The sequence below is a fragment of the Oryctolagus cuniculus genome, chromosome 19 (genome assembly GCF_964237555.1).
Source record: "Oryctolagus cuniculus chromosome 19, mOryCun1.1, whole genome shotgun sequence".
NCBI classification, from domain to species: domain Eukaryota; kingdom Metazoa; phylum Chordata; class Mammalia; order Lagomorpha; family Leporidae; genus Oryctolagus; species Oryctolagus cuniculus.
The window spans coordinates 11,182,266-11,204,412 of NC_091450.1; the positions used below are offsets into that span (position 1 = coordinate 11,182,266).

Sequence of the window (22,147 nt, forward strand, 5' to 3'; positions counted from 1 at the left end):
AGGAAACCCTAGAAAGTATGCAAATACAGGGAGATTGGACAACATGCTCCTGAATGAACATTGGGTCATTCAAGAAATCAAAAAAGAACTTAGAACACTCTGGAAAAAAAAAAAAAAACTAAATGAAAGATCTCTGTGAGTGAGATCCCAGTGGAAAGAACAGGTCTTCAAAGAAGGAGGTACCTTTCTCTGAAGGGAGGAGAGAACCTCCACTTTGACTATGACCTTCTCTAAATATGATCAGAGTCAGTGAACTCAAAAGGCTTCCACAGCCTTGAAACTCATGACTGGAGCATAGGGAGATTACTGACACCATAAACAGGAGTGTCAATTTGTTATTCAACAACAGGAGTCACTGTGCACTTACTCCTCATGTAGGAGTAATGTGCTGTACATTGAGACTTAATGCTATAACGAGTACTCAAACAGTATATTTCACTTTGTGTTTCTATGGGGGTGCAAACTGTTGAAAGCTTTATTTAACGTATACTAAATTGATCTTCTGTAAAAAAAAAAAAAAAAGAAAGAAATTATCAATTCCCAACTTGACTCTCACTGGGATTAAACATGACAATAGGTCTGATCTGATTTCATCATCATTAAAAAAAATCATCTATTATTTTACACTTTATGTTTCTGTGTGGGAGCAAACTGTTGTAATCTTTACTTAATGTATGCTAAACGGATCTTCTATATGTAAAGTGAATCAAAAATGAATCTTGATGTGAATGGAAGGGGAGAGGGAGTGGGAAAGGGGAGGGTTGCGGGTGGGAGGGACATTATGGGGGGGAAGCCATTGTAATCCATAAGCTGTAGTTTGGAAATTTATATTCGTTAAATAAAAATTAAAAAAAAAGAAATTGACAAGTGGACTCCAATATTCTCTGTGCCCGAGACAGCTGGGGACCGGCTCCCCAAATTCCAGCAAGACTCGCAGCACAGTGGCTGCTGAGGCACAGGCATGGGTTTGGACCAATCCCCCACTCCATGCTGGGATGCCTGTCACAGGCGAGCATCAGTGGGGGCGTAGAGGCTCCCACTGCTCGGGGACCCAGTTCAGCTCCAACTGTTCCTCCCCCTCCCTGTCCTCCTTCCCCAAGCTTCACTCTGTGCCAGATGCCCATAGAAGTGCCTGCCTCTGGAGTACTCCCAGGGCAGAGGAAAGTGGCCATGGCTCCTGACTGCTCCCATTGGGGTCACCTGAGCTGCTCCCAGAGTGAGGTCCCAGGAGGCTTTGGGGTCCTGATGCTGTGCCTCCAGGAAATTTTGGGTTTGAAGTGGGGTCTCTGCCCAACACGTGGACACTGGTGGGGGGGGCGGGGCATGCCAGCACCCCAGGAAGCAGGGGTCCCTGTCCCCTCACAGGGGGCACCTGTCTTCCCTCTGGGGTTTCCCTCAGCATCTCAGGTTCTCCTCTCTCCTCAGTGTCTCTCCAGAAAAGCCCTTCCTGCCAGAGCTGACTGTATACCTGTATACCCTGTTCCCAAAGAGTCCCCACCCTCCAGCCCCTCCACATGGCTTCTCCCCCACCCACCCAGAGCTCCTACCAGTGCTACCAGTGCCTTTGCTAAACTCTGTGTTCAGGACACCCCCACCTCCCCAGCCCAGTCAAGGCAGGGATTCTCTGCCTCTTGAAACCTCAGAAAGCCAATAAAACACTTAAAAGGCAAATTTAAAAAAAAAAGGCTTCAACTGAGCCCTTGGCAGGCTCAGGTGCAGATGTCCAAGCCAATGCATTTGGAGTTGTAGAGCTGACTCCCAGGGGAGTCAAGCTTTCAGCAATAAACACCATTGGGAAGTAGCCTTTGCTCACCCAAGTCTGCATCTGGGAGCTAGTGAAGGGACTGTACAACCCGGCCTCCTCGGTGCTCTTCCACTTATATTCCTACATCACGTTCACCAGGCCATCTTCTGATGACTCTGCTTCTCCCCTCTGGAAAGGGGTTGGGGCCACCTCAGCATGGGGAGGTGGGAGTGTGGAATCCTGGAATCCCTGGGTCCTTCACTCCAAACCATTCAGCCACATGGCCAACCACTCCCACATTTCCTGGTACATGTCAAGGATTCCCAGGGCCACCATCTGGTCAGCCAACCCAGGCAGCCGGTCCAGGCCCTGGGGGAAACTGGGCCACCCGGGCCCCTTGCTGTTCCCTTTGCCCTCTCTTCTTGCCCACAGATGTCTCATTGTCCCAGCCACTGTCTCCCTCAGCAGAAGCAGCACTGAAAGTCCCTCCAAGAGAGCTTGGGCACTCGTTGGTGTCTGGCCCAGACTGTCCTCCTCCTCTGAGCCTGAAACCTGGCACTGATCCGGTGCCCTCTCCCTGATTTTCATGTAGCCAATGTTGTCCAGCCAGTTCTCTCGGATCTGAGCCTCCAGGTTCAGGAAGTAGTTGCTGTCTCTCAAATTAAATTTCCTCCATCTCCTCCTGCAGGTTGAAGGGTGTGATGCACACTCCCCCTTCACTGTGCACTGTGGCTGCTTCCTGACCTTCCACATCCTCTGAAGCCAGGATGTCATACTTGCTGGATTCCTCCTCCTCCTCCTCCTCATTGCTGTCCAGAGCGTTTGCCTTTGAAGCGGCCCCTAGGACTCCTGGCCCGACTCAATGGCTTCACCATCCTCTTCCTGGTATCCCTGATTTCATCCTCCTCATTCACATGTTCCATTGCCTTGGAAGGTTACTCTCCTCTTTGGCATGACAGGCTGTGGGCTTTCCTTAAACTGGGGATCTGGGGGAGGCAGGGAGAAGAAAAAAATTGGTGTTCTTAAAGTGAAATACTAACATAGGTCCCAAAATATAAATCAGGAAGTGAAGTTCCACATGTGGGGGTCTCCAATAGTGCCTTAGACTTCCTTTGATGCTCGTGTGCTCTTGAGACACAGCACAAGGTGCTCAATTTGGGACCCGTGAGATTAAAGCTTTAACAACAAATACTAATAAAGTTTGCATTGACAATGAAAAACCAGGCATTTCATTCAGTAACCAACACTTTCTAAGCTTCTGTTTTCCTTTGGCTTTATCACTTCAGAAAACTCTCTGATTATTAGTTATTGGAATGGCAGTTGTCATATGCAGAAACTATAATTTTACACCTGGGAAATGATCTGTGAGATGGATGTTACTGAATAGGATTCAATAAGGATGAGTATTTAAAAATTTTTTGTTCATACTACTAATAATAAAATAGTTCTCATGAATATACCCCAAAGTCAAAATAATTATTTGAAAGATGAAGCATCCCAATAGATCCAAGGGAGATTTCAAATAAATGTAACATCTTTGGGCATTTGCATTCATACGAAAGGGGAGTCATTCATGTAACTATATTTGATGCATATCAGGACAGGCTGGATTGTCAGAATAGAGTGATATGTGGACAGCTGCATTGATTTAAAAAGATGGGGCTCTGGATTGGATCCCATGGGAAATGAGGCACCTGCCAAAGGCTAAGGATTTTAAGACTTAACAGCACACACATAAAAGTTAAAAGATACATGGCCTTGTTATTAGCTGGCTGAACTTGTCTATTAGGGACTTTCTCTTTAGATGCACAGGAATTTTATTCATTTCACAAATACAAATATAATGCCTATAGTGTGCCAGGCTCTGCCTAAATACTTTACAAATATGAGCTTACTTAATTCTCATAACCACCCCATAAGGTAGGTACTGCTACACTTTTGCCTCATTTTACTGAAGAGGAAACAGATACAAAGAGATTAAGGACTTGCCTAGAATTATAAAGTTGGCAAATGTTGGTGTGGGATTCAAACCCCTCTCAAAGGAAAGAAATGGCACCTCTGAAAAGGTTTGTCTTAGGAAAATCCTAGGAGCTTGCCTGAGGATTAGAGGATAATGTACCACCAGAACTGATAGTTCGCTTGCTCTTCACACTGCAAGGATGTAATCTTGAAAAACACAGCACCTGTAAAGGACATAAATCAATATAAAACCATATACAGATGAACACAAGATTCCTTCCATTTTTAGTAAAGGCCCTAGTGAATCTTGAATTTGTTTTGAAATGTTTGAGTGAAATCATACTTTTAAACATGGCATACTGGTTAAAGCAACTGGAAACTGAATCAGAAAACATTTGTCTGCTGCAGAAACTAGTATAAATAGGCAGTAAGTGAGCAGTCAACTTTACACTTTGTGTTTCTCTGTAGGTACAAACTGTTGAAATCTTTATTTAGTATATACTAAATTGATCCTCTGTATAGAAAGATAATTGAAAATGAATCTTGATGTGAATGGGATGGGAGAAGGAGCAGGAGATGGGATGGTTGAAGGTAGGAGGGAGGTTATTGGGGGAAAAGCCACTGTAATCCAAAAGTTGTACTTTGGAAGTTTACATTTATTAAATAAAAGTTTAAAAAATTTGCTATGAAAATTAGTTTCAAATAAAATCTAAGAATAACTACATATATATATATATATATATATATATCCCAATTCATTACTTTCTCATATTATTGAATTCTTCGTTTCTGTGAGAAAGTTTATTCTTTAGGTAATCACAGCATTCTTTTTTTCACCCAGAAATGAGGGATTATTTTTCTTAAACTCTTTATATATTCTCGAAATCCTCTCATGTTCCTGCTGGTTTTCTAAATGACGTGGCAATCTGGTGACCACTGCATCCAGGTCATCAAACATCCTCAATATGGCTTGAACGTCTAGAGATCTCTAGCCCTCCCCCACCGCAGGGCTGTGAACAACTGAACAGGCTGTGCCCCTGGCTATCCTTGTGAAGGAAGGTGGTGGCATGGGTGAAGTCACCAGCCTCGACAGCAGCTCCAGGATGCCCAGCCATTGCAGCAGGCCCTAGACTTCAGGTGGAGAAGCGCAGTCATCACCTTCTGAGGGTACATGGGAGCTCTCCACGTGTGTAGCTCCAGGGGAGCTGTTGGGATGGTGAGTAACCACAGGTGGAATGTTCCCCCCCCCCCCCCCGCATCCCATTCCTTCAGGAGGAGCTGGGTGGTGGATGGTGGCTGGGTCTGCATTCAGAGGTAGGAGGTGAGCTCTCCACTGTGTCAGAGACATGGCTGGTATCACACATTGACTCACCCTTCTGCCTCCATTTTCTTCCCTCTGCAGAAGTTCTTCCAGAAGTCAGGGCCAAAGTGCCAGACAAGCTTGCGGTACGGCGCCACAACCGGTCCCTCTGAGGCACTTGAGCCCAGCATGGCTGTCCTCAGAGACAATGAGATGGCAGAGTATCCACACTGTCTCTCTCTCCAAAGGGCTCTGGAGGGTCTTCGTGGTACCACCTGGTGGACCCGGGACCTCCCTGTCCCAAATCCTGGCTCTTTGTCACTTGACACTTGCGATTCTCACAACTATGCTTTTCTCATTGAAAACCCACGGTCAGTTTTTGGGGTCCAGCCCCAGAAATGGTCAGACCTCAGTCGGCTCAGCAGTCCATGGTCAGGAGAGCCAGAATGGCAGGGAGGTGCAGGATGCCCTTGGCCAGAGGGCTCACGCCCTGAGGCACCCTGTGCACTGCACGGAGGCTGCCGGCCAAGGCACTATCCCCAGAGCCTACGCGCTCCTGGTCCCGGCAAATGTGGTCCTCTGGGCAGCGTTCTGGCTGGGCTGAGCTGTGAACCCAGACCCCCAGGAACTCCCAGTGGCTGGAGCAGGGAGGCACCAAGAGGGGTCCAGGGCACTCCACTACACCTGGACTCCTGGGCTGGGGACCACCAGGCGTCATATTTTTATTTTAGCTTTAAAACTATAAGACAGTTTTATAATTTAAACTTAATGTGTCACCCACAATTGCTCTCCATCTGATAACAGTGGGCTTTTGTTTGTTTGTTTGTTTTAAGGTGACTTGCTCATTTTTTCAAAAATCTTTCCTATTTTCTTTTAGCCTACATATTTCTTTCTTTTTTTTAAAATTTGACAGGTAGAGTTATAGACAGTGGGAGGGAGAGACAGAGAGAAAGATCTTCCTTCCGTTGGTTCACCCCCCAAATGGCCACTACAGCTGGCACTTTGCCGATCGGAAGCCAGGAGCCAGGTGCTCCTTCCTGGTCTCCCATGCGGGTGCAGGGGCCCAAGAATTTTGGCCATCCTCCACTGCACTCCCAGGCCACAGCAGAGAGCTGGACTGAAAGAGGAGCAACTGGGACTAGAACCTGGCACCCATATGGGATGCCGGCGCCGCAGGTGGAGGATTAACCAGGTAAGCCATGGTGCCAACCCCATTATTACTGTTCTTCATTCACATTTTCTTAAAATTGTTCTCTTTCATAAGTCTATGTAAACTGTTATCTGAACCATTCTATCTTTCTTCATTCACACATTCTGATAATATCCACACATAGTAATGTCTCTATATTATTATACTTCGGAAAATTTAGCTTTATTTTTAATTATTTTATACAGATATTGATTACCTAATTCATTATTTTTTGTTTCTGGCAACATTAGTCATAATATATGACATATGTCTGCCATTGTGGGGACACCGGCATTCATATTAGAGTGCCAATTCTAGTCCACACTGACCTGTGCTGATGATCCAATTTTGTAATCATGTGCCCAGAAGGTAGCAGATGATGACCTAAGTATATGGGTTCCTTCTACCCATTTGGAGGACAGGGATGGCATTCTGGGTTCGTGGCTTCAGCATGGCTCAGCCTCTGCTATTGTGGCCCTCTGGGGAGTAAACCAGCAGATGGAAACCAATTAAGAAACTTCTCCACAGCAAATGAATATAGTGAAGAGACAATCTAAAAAATGAAATAGCATTTTGAAAAGTCTTTATCTAATGAAAAGTTCATGTCAAAAATATGCTAAGAACTCAAAAAATTGAACATTTGGAATAAATGTTTTGCTTGGTTCAGACATCCATGTCCCACATCAGAGTGCCTGAGTTTAATTCCCAGCTCTGGCTGCAAATTCTGGTTTCTACTAATGCAGACTTTGAGAGGCAGCACTGCTGGCTGAAACAATTGAGTTGCTATCTCCCACATGGCAGACCAAACTGTTTTTTTGGCTTTGGCTCTAGTTCTGGGTTAGCACTTTTGTGAGCATTTGGGAAATGAAAAAGTCGACAGGCGTTCTCTCTGACTTCCCCACCCCTTCTCTTTCACTGGAATAACAAACAAACGAAAAAAGCTTAAATAACCAAAAAGCAAATAATCTGACGAGATTGGGGAAAGGATATGAATATACATTTATCTAAAGAAAAATCCAGATAGACAACAAATGTGTGAAAAGTACTTAATATCATCAGTCATACAGGAAGTGAAGATCAAAATCACAATGAGATATCATCTAAGCTTAGATTGTTATGAAAAAGGAAAAGAAATAGGAAAATCTGGTGAGGATATGGAAAAATAGGAACTCATGCACTATTGATGTGAATGTAAATTAGTACAACCACTACGGAGAACAGATTTATGTTCTTCAGAAAACTGAAAATAGATTTCAAATATGACACATTTATCCCACTTCCATGCAGATATCCAAAAGAAATGAAATCATCATATCAAAAAGATACCTGTACTCCCACATATACTGCTTCACTATCCACAAGATATGAAATCAAACTAGAGATCCAATAATGGATGGATAAATGAGGCATGTGAGCATAATGAATATTATTCATCCATGACAAATAGTGAAATGCTGTTATATGCAGCAGACTAAATGGTGCTAGAGAGTATCAAGTTAAATGAAATGCTCGGTTTGGAAAGACAGATCCCATCTATTCTCATTCGTATATGAAACCTAAAAATTACATCTATCTGAATATAGACTAGTGAGGACTTTAAGACTGGGAAGGAGATGTGAGGACGTGAGAGTGATAGGGAGAAGATATTAACAGCTATCAAAACAAAAATAATATAAGAAATACATTCTAGGGGCCAGCGCTGTAGCTCACTTGGTTAATTCTCTGCCTGCAGTACCGGCATCCCATATGGATGCTGGTTCTAGTCCTGGTTGCTCCTCTTCCAGTTCAGCTCTGCTATGTCCGAGGAAGGCAGTGGAGGATGGCCCAAGTACTTGGGCCCTGCACCTGCATGGGAGACCCAGAAAAAGCTCCTGGTTCCTGGCTCCTGGCTTCAGATCTGTGCAGTTCCAGCCATAACGGCCATTTGGGGGATGAAACAATGGAAGGAAGACCTCTCTCTCTCTCTGTCTCTCTCTCTCTCTGTCTTAACCCTACCTGTCAAGTAATATATATATATATATGTATATATATATATAAACCAAATAACATGAAGAAAAATGTGACATGCACACACACACACACAGATACAAATGTGAGATTTTAACCTGCCTTTCAATAAATGAAAGAATAAATAAGCTTAATATCAGTAACAATTTAAAAAAGAAGAAATATATTCTAGGGGCCAGCACTGTGTCATAGCAGGTAAAGCCACCTCCTGCAGTGCCAGCATCCCACATGGGCACCGATTCAAGTCCCAGCTGCTCCATTTCTGATCCAGCTCTCTGCTATGGACTGGGAAAGCAGTGGAATATGGTCCAAGTCCTTGGGCCCCTGCACCCATGTGAAAGACCTGGAGGAAGCTCCTGGCTCCCTGGTTTTGGATTGGCCAACTATGACCACTGTGGCCAACTGGGAAGTGAACCAGCAGATGGAAGACCTCTCTCTCTCTCTCTCTCTCTGTGTGTGTGTGTGTGTGTGTGTGTGTGTCTGCTTCTCTTTATGTGTAACTCTGACTTTCAAATAATTTTTTTAAAACAACACTATGTCTTTGCAAAAAAATTAAAGAAAAAGTGGAAGGGATGAGAAGGATTGAGGGAGGGAGAGTGGAAGGGAGAAAAGTATGGGTACCTTCTTAGAACTGCATCTATGAAATATATGACATCTATTACTTTTATACTACTAAAAATTAAAATTATTTTTCTTTTGCAATTTTCCTAAAGCGATCAATAAAATTTAAATTGAGGAAATGTAAGTACTTCAAAGGGAGGTGTATGTGATATTAAAATTCTTGGGAAAAAATAGACAAAAATATGAACTACTACAATTATAGCTGTTTTGTTTCTTTTTTGTTTTTTTCTTTTCAACTTTTATTTAATAAATATAAGTTTCCAAAGTACAACTTTTGAATTATAGCAGCTTTTCCCTCCATAACCTCCCTCCCACCTGCAACCATCCCATCTCTCACTCCCTCTCCCATCCCATTCTACATCATGATTCATTTTTTTTTTTTTTTTTTTTTTTTTTGACAGGCAGAGTGGACAGTGAGAGAGAGAGACAGAGAGAAAGGTCTTCCTTTGCCGTTGGTTCACCCTCCAATGGCCGCCGCGGCCGGCGCGCTGCGACCGGCGCACCGCGCTGATCCGATGGCAGGAGCCAGGAGCCAGGTGCTTTTCCTGGTCTCCCATGGGGTGCAGGGCCCAAGCACCTGGGCCATCCTCCACTGCACTCCCTAGCCACAGCAGAGGGCTGGCCTGGAAGAGGGGCAACCGGGACAGAATCCGGCGCCCCGACCGGGACTAGAACCCGGTGTGCCGGCGCCGCTAGGCGGAGGATTAGCCTAGTGAGCCGCGGTGCCGGCCCATCATGATTCATTTTTGATTATCTTTATATACAGATCAACTTAGTATATACTAAGTAAAGATTTCAACAGTTTGCATCCACACAGACACACAAAGTATAGAGCACTGTTTGAGTAGTAGTTTTACTATTAATTCGCATAGTACAACACATGAAGGGCAGAGGTTTTACATGGGAAGCAGGAGCACAGTGACTCCCATTGTTGATTTAACAATTGACACTCTTATTTATGATGTCAGTAATCACCTGAGGCTCTTGCCATGAGCTCCCAAGGCTATGGAAGCCTCTTGAGTTCACCAACTCCGATCTTATTTAGACAAGGCCATAGTCAAAGTGGAAGGTCTCTCCTTCCTTCAAAGAAAGGTACCTCCTTTTTTTATGGCCCATTCTTTCTGCTGGGATCTCACTCACAGAGATATTTCATTTAGGTCATTTTTTTTCCCACAATATCTTGGCTTTCCATGCCTGGGAAACTCTCATGGGCTTTTTAGCCAGATCCGAATGCCTTAAGGGCTGATTCTGAGTCCAGAGTGCTGTTTAGGGCTTTTGCCATTCTCTGGGTCTGCTGTGTATCCTGCTTCCCATGTTGGGTCATTCTCTCCTTTTAAATTATATCAATTATTTGCACACACTGGTCTTATTTATGTAGTCCCTTTGACACTTAATCCTATCTTTTTATCAATTATGAACTTAAACTGATCACTTTAACAAGATGGCATTGATACATGCCACCTTGATGGGATTGAATTGGAATCCCCTGGCAAGTTTCTAGCTCTACCATTATGAGTAAATCCAAACATGGCCATGACTTCTCCAGGTATCATCAATGCATTCATGGAATCCTTGCCAAAAGTCTCTATCCATTCTCAAAACAAACTATTAAAACTTTCTCCACCTTTGCTGGTCTGCTCATTGATATACAAATTTGAGTTGCCTCTCTGAAGAGTTCCTGATGATACAACCCAAGAGATGCCTGGGGAAAGGATGTTGTTTGCTATCTTAAGTTTCTGAAACTTAGGCCGGAGCCACAGCTCAATAGGCTAATCCTCCTCCTGCAACACTGGCACACTGGGTTCTAGTCCCGGTCAGGGTGCTGGATTCTGTCCTGGTTGCCCCTCTTCCAGGCCAGCTCTCTGCTGTGGCCCGGGAGTGCAGTGGAGGATGGCCCAAGTGCTTGGGCCCTGCACCCGCATGGGAGACCAGGAAAAGCACTTGGCTCCTGCCTTCTGATTGGTGCGCCGGCCACAGTGCGCTGGCCGTGGTGGCCATTGGAGGGTTAACCAATGGCAAAGGAAGACCTTTCTCTCTGTCTCTCTCTCTCTGACTGTCCACTCTGTAAAAAAAAAAATTTTCTGAAACTAAGAGCAAGTGCCTCTGGTATTGACTCTAGTATGTGAATCTCAGCCACACATGTGACACAGTGTCTCTAGGAAGGGAAACTCTGTTCTGCACATTCTGTGCTAGCAGGGGTGAAGGACTCAGCAGTGAGTTCCTAGGGCAGATTCCTGCCCTCTATTTTCTGTCACCATATACAATGCTTTCTCATTAGCTGGTGTCACCATGCAAGATGGATCACACCCCTCCCGGGCCTAAGCTCTACCCCCTGGAATGCCATCCACAGTGCTTGTTCTCCTAGAGGTTTCTCTTGAAAATACATATAGGCACCTGGAGGACACCTGTTGTACTCTCACCTTTAGGCCCAGAATCTGCAGCAACAACCTTGTCACTCCACCAGCTTGGGCTTTTAGACATGTGCATTTTGATGTCACCTGACAACGTGCAAATAGGAATCAACAAGCACATCCCTGCCTAAATAAACATCATAGCACAAAAAGATCAGGAATAAACACTATAATGCATCCCTCCATGAGTCTTTGCATCTCCTCCTTTTTTGCTTTTTCCCTCCCTACTGAACCTCTTAATCTGCACACAGTGCATCCAAGGTCACCTTTCAGGTGCCTTATGTCACATTCAGTTGGAGTCAACTTTCCCTCTCTGTAATTTTGCTGTAGCCTTTAATTCAGAAAATATTTATATGGAATTATTTTTCTGTGTTTTTGAAATATATGTACATACTTTTCACAGATAAATAAGATTTTACCTATCTTTTTGAAACAGAAATATCTGTTTCCACTACCTAGGATGTACCTCTTTGACTTGTAAATATCAAAGAAGACAGTTCCAAAGTCCTGGTTTTAGTAGGAGACTAAGTGTACAATTTCAATGGCTAATTGACTTCAATGTAAAAATATTTTCCGTCATAAAGTCTCAAGTATATTTTCCTGTGAATACAGACACTTAGCAAGCACAGATCACCAGGCCAGTTACCATAGGACTTCTTATAAGTCATATATGAAAAATGTATTATCAAATATCCTTATCAAAGATAATTTATATTAACAGTATGTAATGGGTTAGATCTGTTTTTATTTAAATTGACATTTCTTTATATTGTTTCAATTTCTTACATCATTTCCAATGATGACACTGAATTCTTGAGTAATGAAGAAGTTTCTTTCTCATCTACTCTTACAAAAAACCTTTCTAGTTGACAGATAATTTTTTAAAATATATTTCCAAACACTGCCCACAAAGCATATATAAGCATATAAGGTATCCAAAAGCTTCCCTTTAGTAGGTCCTTGGAAAATGCCCTAGAAGTCCCTAGAATCCCAGGATTCCAGTAATTGAGCCACCACTATAGAACCCTGATATTGGCGCTTGTTGCTTACAAAAATCTGTACTTGGTACTGTTTGTAATCTATAAGCACTTGCTTAAAACAGTTAACTAGAGTCCTAGTGAAATCACCTCACAGGGTGCCAAGCAGTGTTTTCTTCTTTTCAATGCACCTTGTATCTTCATGTCTGAAACTGATTCAGATAGTGTGGTACCCAGAAGCTCAACTACACACATGCACGTGTCCGGAAATGACCTAAAGATCTGAACTTCAGCTTCTTCCTCATGAAAAAAGGGCTGTTAATCTGCACCAGGAGACTCCTAATTACACTCTTCTCCAGGCACTTAAAAAGTTTCAAATTCTGGGCCTGGCCCAGCCTGTTACAACCATTTGGGGGAATGAACTAGCTAATGGAAGATCACTCTCTCTCTCTCAACTTTGCCTTTCAAGTAAATAAATAAACCTTTAAAAATAAAGATGTCCAGCAATCAATGAATGCTTTTTGTCAAGCATGTTATCATTGTACAGTAAATCATTAAAACTTTATGGTGCCAAATATGAGCCTTTATGAGGATAATATAGATGTACCTCATGTCCACAAGTTTATATTTCAAACTACTACAATGAAAATTTTGAATTCCCTGTGATCTTTTGCTGTGAGGTTTCCTTCCTAGCAATCAGGGAAATGCAAATGAAAACCACAATGAGGTTTCACCTCACCCCGGTTAGAATGGCTCACATTCAGAAATCTACCAACAACAGATGCTGGCGAGGATGTGGGGAAAAAGGGACACTAACCCACTGTTGGTGGGAATGCAAACTGGTCAAGCCACTATGGAAGTCTGGAGATTCCTCAGGAACCTGAATATAACCCTACCGTTCGACCCAGCCATCCCACTCCTTGGAATTTACCCAAAGGAATTTAAATTGGCAAACAAAAAAGTGCTCTGCACCCTAATGTTTATTGCAGCTCAATTCACAATAGCTAAGACCTGGAACCAACCTAAATGCCCATCAACGGTAGACTGGATAAAGCAATTATGGGATATGTACTCTTTAGAATACTATACCGCAGTAAGAAACAACGAAATCCAGTCATTTGCAACAAAACGGAGGAATCTGGAACACATCATGCTGAGTGAAATAAGCCAATCCCAAAGGGACAAATACCATATGTTCTCCCTGATCGGTGACAACTGACTGAACACCAAAAAGGAAACCTCCTGAAGTGAAATGGACACTATGGGAAATGGTGACTTGATCAGCATAGCCCTGACTGTTAATGAACAACTTAACACATTATCCCTCTTAGTAGTTTTTTTGTCTGTTCTGCTTAATATGACTGGTTTACTTCTGTAATTAATACACAGTTATTCTTAAGTGTTAAAAATTAACTGAAATGTGATCCCTGTTAAACATAAGAGTGGGAATAAGAGAGGGAAGAGATGTATAATTTGGGACATACTCAAGCTGACTTGCCCCAAATGGTAGAGTTAGAAACATACCAGGGGATTCCAATTCAATCCCATCAAGGTGGCATGTACCAATGCCATCTCACTAGTCCAAGTGATCAATTTCAGTTCACAATTGATCATAATGAAAGGACTAAGAGTCAAAGGGAGCACATAAACAAGTCTAGTACCTGCTAACACTAACCGATAGAATAAATAAAGGGGAGAGTGATCCAACATGGGAAGTGAGATACTCAGCAGACTCATAGAATGGCAGATGTCCTAAATAGCACTCTGGCCTCAGAATCAGCCCTAAAGGCACTTGGATCTGGCTGAAAAGCCCATGAGAGTATTTCAGGCATAGAAAGCCAAGACACTCTGGCAAAAGATCTCTGTGAGTGAGATCCCAGTGGAAAGAACAGGTCTTCAAAGAAGGAGGTACCTTTCTCTGAAGGGAGGAGAGAACCTCCACTTTGACTATGACCTTGTCTAAACAAGATAAGAATCGGAGAACTCAGAGGGCTTCCATAGCATTCGAAACTCATGACTGGAGCATAGGGAGACTACTGATGCCATAGACAGGAGTGTCAATTGGTAAAGTCAACAACAGGAGTCACTGTGCACTTACTCCTCATGTAGGATCTCTGTCCTTAATGTGCTGTGTATTGAGATTTAATGCTATAACGAGTACTCAAACAATATATTTCACTTTGTGTTTCTATGGGGGTGCAAACTGTTGAAATCTTTACTTAATGTATACTAAACTGATCCTCTGTAAAAAAAAAAAAAAGAAAAAAGAAATTATCAACTCCCAACTTGACTCTCACTGGGATTAAACATGACAATAGGTCTGATCTGATTTCATCATCATTTAAAAAAAATCATCTATTATTTTTCACTTTATGTTTCTGTGTGGGAGCAAACTGTTGAAATCCTTACTTAATGTATACTAAGCTGATCTTCTGTATATTAAGATAATCGAAAATGAATCTTGATGTGAATGGAAGGGGAGAGGGAGTGGGAAAGGGGAGGGTTGTGGGTGGGAGGGACGGTATGGGGGGGAAGCCATTGTAATCCATAAATCGTACTTTGGAAATTTATATTCATTAAATAAAAGTTAAAAAAAAAGAAAATTTTGAAGCATAAAAAGACATTTCATCATTAAAGAAATGATTTAAGAGCCAGTGCTGTGGCATAGAGAGTAAAGATGCCACATGCAGAGGTAGCTTCCCGTATGGGTGCTGGTTTTGGTCCCAGTTGTTCCACTTCCGATAAGCTCTCTGCTATGGCCTAGGAAAGCAGCAGACCATGGCCCAAGACCTTGGCCTCCTGCACCCATGCAGGAGACCTGGAGGCAGTTCCTGGCTCCTGGCTCCTGGCTCCTGGCTTTGGATCAGCCCAGCTCCAGCTATTGTAGCCATTAGGGAGTGAACCAGCAGATGGAAGACTTCTCCATCTGTCTCTTCCTCTGCCTCTCTGTAACTCTTTGACTTTCAAATAAATAAATAAATCTTAAAAAATAATTTAATATTGATTATAGTCCTGAAAATAAGTGACTACAACATTGTAGTACGAATGTTAACACATTTAAAAAAATCTGTCTTCCAAAGGAGTAGTATTAATATTTGGAATCTGTGACCTAAATTTACACTGAAGTACAACTAAAAACTTCAAATTCCCAAGCCATTAAATACTGACATTTTGTAGACTTCTCAAGTTATTACATATAATTCAGATTGTTAAATGTATTTCTGGTACTTACTAGGATGAATAATTCACATCATACACACACACACAAACACACACACACACACACACCACAGGCTCATACTTTTTATTGTGTGCTTCCATTGTATTCACTTAAATATTTAATCAATATTTAATTCATATACAATACAATTCCCCCATTTAAAGAGTATAATTCAATGGTCTTCACATTATAATCACATGGTTGTGCCTCCTTACTACAGTCAATTTCAGAATATTTTCATTATCTTACAGAGAAATTCCATACCTAACAGCAGTCAATGAACTTGATCTCTAAATCCCAAAGTTCTAAGTAACGCTAATATATTTTTTGTTTCTATGAATTTGCTTCTGTGGGGGCATTTTTGTATAAATTGATTAATACAGTATGTGGTTTTTAAGATAGACTTATGGGGCTGGCACCATGGCTCACTTGGTTGATCCTCTGCCATCTATTCCATTGTTTCCCAAATAATGGGTGTTGGTAGATTGTCTTTGCCCAAAGTATAAAACCATCTAGTGTAGGCTTAAAGACTGGTAGTATCCTTTTCAGTGAATATACAACTGTTAGAGTAGATGCAGCAGATTCCATTAATCAGTGCACAAGCTCCTGGTTTTGCCAATATGCATTTTATGGCTAGCTAGTTGTCCATGACTCTCTTAGAGCACCCACGGATTCAAGCAATTACTGTAAAATCTGGCCTGAAGTGTAGGCTCTAGTTTGGCCCACACAATAAACAGATTTTTAAATGGTTTTCTATGGCCTAGCAGGACCTACTACTATCATACTACAAGAACTATGGAGTTTTCCTCACAACAGCAGCCTCCTGAGAGAATAAAAGATAGGTAAAACATGTGTGCCAGTAAGTGTAGCATGTTCAATATGAAAAACGCAAACATTTTACTCACCCTTTTGCCCTTTGAAGATGTATTTGAGATCTTCAATGCATTCACAAGAGTGAGCAGACTTGTTGTTCTCTGTGTGCACCTGTGAAGACTAAAGAGGTAGAACTGAGATCCTTGACAACTCAGCTTGGGATGCCCTGAATTTGACTTCAGTATGAGTGCTGAGTAGCACCTTGTAGGATTCCTTTCATTTAGGCTGCAATTGATCAGAGTTAGAGTCTTTGCTGCAAGTGTCTCTTAAGCCTTGGTCTCCTGGGGACAGGCTGTCATGACTTTTGGGACCTGGCACTGTGAGAATTTTATTACCACAGTCCATTAGCCTCTTGTATAGGAAAAAGATTAATAATAAACTTTTATCGGATCCTGTATCCCTGAGTCAAAGAGAGTGTCAGAGGTGAAGAATATCTTTTTATATAGCATTTTAATTAAACAGCCTTAGGTGCCACTTTGATCCTGAGGGCAACAGGTAAGAATTTAAGACACGTTTCTGAGGTCTCTAGGCAAAGCTTAGCTAGGATTATCTTAAGAATATGACTAGCTTTTTGAGTTTATTTGATGACTAAGGTCTCCAAGGGGCATGGAGATAAGAAATCCCTAAAGCAGTCACTACATGTTAAGGTACTTTCCTGACAGTATGCAGCCTTTACCCTCCACATATGCAAGGAACTCCTGGCATTAAACCTACTCTTCCAAAGCAGTGAGAGTCATATATTAATAATCCTCCATTCAGTGCATGGCCTTATGATTGAAAACCCACCTCCAGTGGCATCCTTCGTGTCTGCAGTCAGGAGGGCTCTTCCTTTCCAAATTGCTCCATGTGCATGGAACTCAAGGAAAACAAACTGGAGCACATACATATAAACTCATTAGCTCTTCCCCATTGCAAGGCTCTAGTTAAAGGAGTAAGTTTGGCTTTTTGCAATGAAGTGCTAGATGTCAATGTCTGAGATTCTATCACCTGAATAAAACCCATCATGGCATATCGTACCTTTTTAACTTTTTAATTGCAAGAAAATCAAAAAAGAAATGAGATATTTAAATAAAATAAAGAAATGACATTTAAAAAAATACACACAGATAAAAAGCAGAAGTTTGTGGGGGAGAAAAGAGGAAAGAGGAAAAACAAAATGAAAAGAAGAAAGAAAACAACACTAAAAAGAACAGGCAAAACAACTGGATACGAGCTAGACAAACTATTAAGATTAATTCTGTTCACTATGCTAATATTTTGAATAAATGCTACATATGAATTACACTATCCACATCAGCACCTAAAACAAAAAAAACAAAAGTGTCAAAACAATGACATGGACAACTGCAACAGAAAGTAAAACACCAACGTTTATAACTGAACTTACAATACTAATCCTCCTATGTAAATAGTGATTATAGATGAGCAAATAATAAAAAGGGGAAATACACAAGAATTTAACAACTAGCAAATGCATACTGAAAATAAATACAAGAAATAAGAAAATCAAAAACAAATGAGAATTTAAACAAAATACACACAGATAAAAAAGAAAAAGTGTCTGGGGGAGAAAAGAGGAAAACAAATGAAACAGAACAAAATAATAAGCACTAAAAAAAAAAAACAGGCAAAACAGCAGGATGTGAACTACACTAGTTAGGAAAACTAATTCTGTTCACTGTGAGTGAGATCCCAGTGGAAAGAACAGGTCTTCAAAGAAGGAGGAACCTTTCTCTGAAGGGAGGAGAGAACCTCCACTTTGAATATGACCTTGTCTAAACAAGATAAGAGTCGGTGAACTCAAAAGGCTTCCATAGCCTTGGAAACTCATGACTGGAGCATAGGGAGATTAGTGATGCCATAGACAGGAGTGTCAATTGGTAAAGTCAACAACAGGAGTCACTGTGCACTTATTCCTCATGTAGGATCTCTGTCCTTAATGTGCAGTACATTGAGATTTAATGCTATAACAAGTACTCAAACAGTATATTTCACTTTGTGTTTCTATGGGGGTGCAAACTGTTGAAATCTTTACTTAATGTATACTAAACTGATCTTCTGTATATATAGAAAATTGAAAATGAATCTTGATATGAATGGAAGGGGGAGAGAGGGCAGGAAAGGGGAGGGTTGCGGGTGGGAGGGAAGTCATCAGGGGTGAGGGGGATGCCAATATAGTCCATAAACTGTATTTTGGAAATCTATATTCATCAAATAAAAGTTAAAAAAAGATTAATTCTATTCACTGTGCTAATATTTTGAAAAAAAGCTATATATGAATTACATATCAGTGACTCTAATAAAAGAATCAAAACTGACAAAACAATAACATGGAAAACTGCAACAGAAAGTAAAACACCAACGTGTATGAATGAACTTACAATACTAAACCTCCTATGTAAATAAAGTGATTATAGATGAGCTAATAATAAAAAGGTGAAATACACAAGAATTTGAAACCTAGAAAATGCATACTGAAAATAAATACAAGAAATAAGAAAATCAAAAACAAATGAGAATTTAAACAAAATACACACAGATAAAAAAGAAAAAGTGTCTGGGGGAGTAAAGAGGAAAACAAATGAAACAGAACAAAATAATAAGCACTAAAAAGAACACGCAAAACACCAGGATGTGAACTACACTAGTTAGGAAGACTAATTCTGTCCACTATGCTAATATTTTGAACAAACACTACAAATGAATTACACTATACTCATCAGTGATTCAAACAAAATAATCCAAAGTGACAACACAAAAACATGGAAAACTGTAACAGAAAGTAAAACACCCACTCTGATAACTAAACTTACTACACTAATCCTCCGATGTAAATAAAGTGATTACCGATGAGAAAAATATTTAAAAAGGTGAGACACACAAGAATTAAACAATCAGAACACGAAAACAGAAAATGAATAAGCCAGCACAGAGGCTCACTGGTCTCATGCTCTGCCTGCGGCGCCAAAACCCCGCGTTCTAGTCCCGGTCGGAGCACCGGGTTCTAGCCCCGGTTGCTCCTCTTCCAGTGCAGCTCTCTGCTGTGGCCCGAGAGTGCAGTGGAGGATGGCCCAGGTGCTTGGGCCCTGCACCTGCATGGGAGACCAGGAGGAAGCACCTGGCTCCTGGCTTCGGATCAGAGCAGCGTGCTGTCCGCAAAGTGCCGGCCAGAGTGGCCACTTGGAAGGTGAACCAACAGAAAAAGGAAGACCTCTCTCTCTCTCTCACTGTCTAACTATGCCTGAAAAAAGGAAAAAGGAAACAAAGAAAGAAGAAAAAAGAAAATAAAAGAAATGGAAGAAATGACAAAAAATACAAAAGAAATGAGATTTTTCAATAAAATACACACGAATAAAAAGCAAAATAGTATTGGATAAAAAGGGAAACAAATAAACAGCAGTAAAAAGAACAGGCAAAACACCAGGATGTGAACTACAATAGTTATTAAGAGACACTCTATTCACTACGCTAATATTCAACAAACACTATATATGAATTACACTGTACTCATCCGTGAGTCAAACAAAATCATCAAAAGTGACAACACAATAAAAAAAACCAATAACATGGAAAGCTGTAACAGAAAGTTCTTACACCTCAACTTACAACGCTAATCCTCCTATGTCAATAGATTACAGAGGAGAAAAAATAAAAACGTGAGATACATAAGAATTACACAATTAGAAAGGAAAACAGAAAATAAATACAAGAAATAACAGGAACATAAAAAAGGAAATACAATCTTGAATAAAATACACACAGATAAACACAAAAAAGCTTGTGGGGGAGAAAAGAGGAAACACAAAACAAAAAGCATGAAATAAACAGCACTAATAAAAAGAGCAGAACAACACGAAATGAACTACACATATTTTTTTTTTTTTTTGGACAGGCAGAGTGTACAGTGAAAGAGGGAGACAGAGAGAAAGGTCTTCCTTTTTTTCCATTGGTTCACCACCCAATGGCCGTTGCAGCCAGCGCGCCGCACTGATAGGAAGCCAGGAGCCAGGTGCTTCTCGTGGTCTCCCATGCGGGTGCGGGACCCAAGGACTTGGGCCATCCTCCACTGCCGTGACGGGCCACAGCAGAGAGCTGGACTGGGAGAGGAGCAACCGGGACAGAATCTGGCCCCCCGACCGGGACTAGAACCCGGGATGCCGGCGCCGCAGGGCAGGATCAGCCTAGTGAGCCGCGGCACTGGCCCAACTACACTAATTGTTAACAGGAATTCTACTCACTATGCTAATATTTGGAACTAACCCTATTGATGAATTACACTATCCTCATCAGTGATGCAAACAAAAGCATCAAAGTCAAAAACAAAGACATGGGAAACTATAACAGAAAGTAAAACACCACCTCTTATAACCAAACTTACAATACTACTCCTCCTAGGTTAATAATTGATAACAGAGGAGAAAGAAATAAAAAAGGTGAGATACACACGATTAACCAATGAGAAAATGCATAAACGAAATAAACAAAAGAAATAAGAAATTCAAAAAAAGGAGATTTTTTTTTAACAGGCAGAGTGCACAGTGAGAGAGAGACAGAGAAAGGTCTTCCTTTGCCGTTGGTTCACCCTCCAATGTCCGCCGCAGCCAGCGTGCTGCGGCTGGCGCACCGCGCTGATCCGATGGCAGCAGCCAGGTTCGTCTCCTGGTCTCCCATGGGGTGCAGGGCCCAAGCACTTGGGCCATACTCCACTGCACTCCCGGACCACAGCAGAGAGCTTGCCTGGAAGAGGGGCAAGCGGGACAGAATCCGGCACCCCGACCGGGAATAGAACCCGATGTGCCGGCGCCGCAAGGGGGAGTATTAGGATAGCGAGCCACGGCGCTGGCCCAAAAAAAGGACATTTTTAAAATCAATACACACAGCTAGAAAGCAAAACTTTGTGGGGGAGAAAAGAGGAAAAACAAAACAAACAGAACAAAATAATAAGCACTAAAAAGAACACGCAAAACACCAGGATGTGAACTACACTAGTTAGGAAGACTAATTCTGTCCACTATGCTCTTATTTTGAACAAACACTACATATGAATTACATATGTATGAATCACTCATCAGTGATTCAAACAAAATAATCCAAAGTGACAACACAAAAACATGGAAAACTGTAACAGAAAGTAAAACACCCACTCTGATAACTAAACTTACTACACTAATCCTCCGATGTAAATAAAGTGATTACCGATGAGAAAAATATTTAAAAAGGTGAGACACACAAGAATTAAACAATCAGAACACGAAAACAGAAAATGAATAAGCCAGCACAGAGGCTCACTGGTCTCATGCTCTGCCTGCGGCGCCAAAACCCCGCGTTCTAGTCCCGTTCGGAGCACCGGGTTCTAGCCCCGGTTGCTCCTCTTCCAGTGCAGCTCTCTGCTGTGGCCCGAGAGTGCAGTGGAGGATGGCCCAGGTGCTTGGGCCCTGCACCCGCATGGGAGACCAGGAGGAAGCACCTGGCTCCTGGCTTCGGATCAGAGCAGCGCGCTGTCCACAACGCGCCAGCCAGAGCGACCACTTGGACGGTGAACCAACGGAAAAAGGAAGACCTCTCTCTCTCTCTCTCTCTCTCTCTCACTGTCTAACTCTGCCTGTCAAAAAAGAAAAAGGAAACAAAGAAAACAAGGGAAAAAAGGAAAAGAAATGGAAGAAATGACAAGAAAATGACAAAAGAAATGAGATTTTAAAATAAAATACACACCAATACAAAGCAAAAGTGTGTGGGGGAAAAAAGGGAAACCAATAAACAGCACTAAAAAGAACAGGCAATACACCAGGATGTGAACTACACTAATTATTAAGATTCACTCTATTCACTACGCTAATATTCAACAA

The 22,147-nt window shown here is 41.8% G+C and overlaps 1 pseudogene; it reads right to left on the reverse strand.

Moving 5' to 3' along the window:
• Positions 1–1,536: 1,536 nt before the first annotated feature.
• On the reverse strand, positions 1,537–18,137 carry LOC100338613 (CD2 antigen cytoplasmic tail-binding protein 2 pseudogene; annotated as a pseudogene).
• Positions 18,138–22,147: the final 4,010 nt, after the last annotated feature.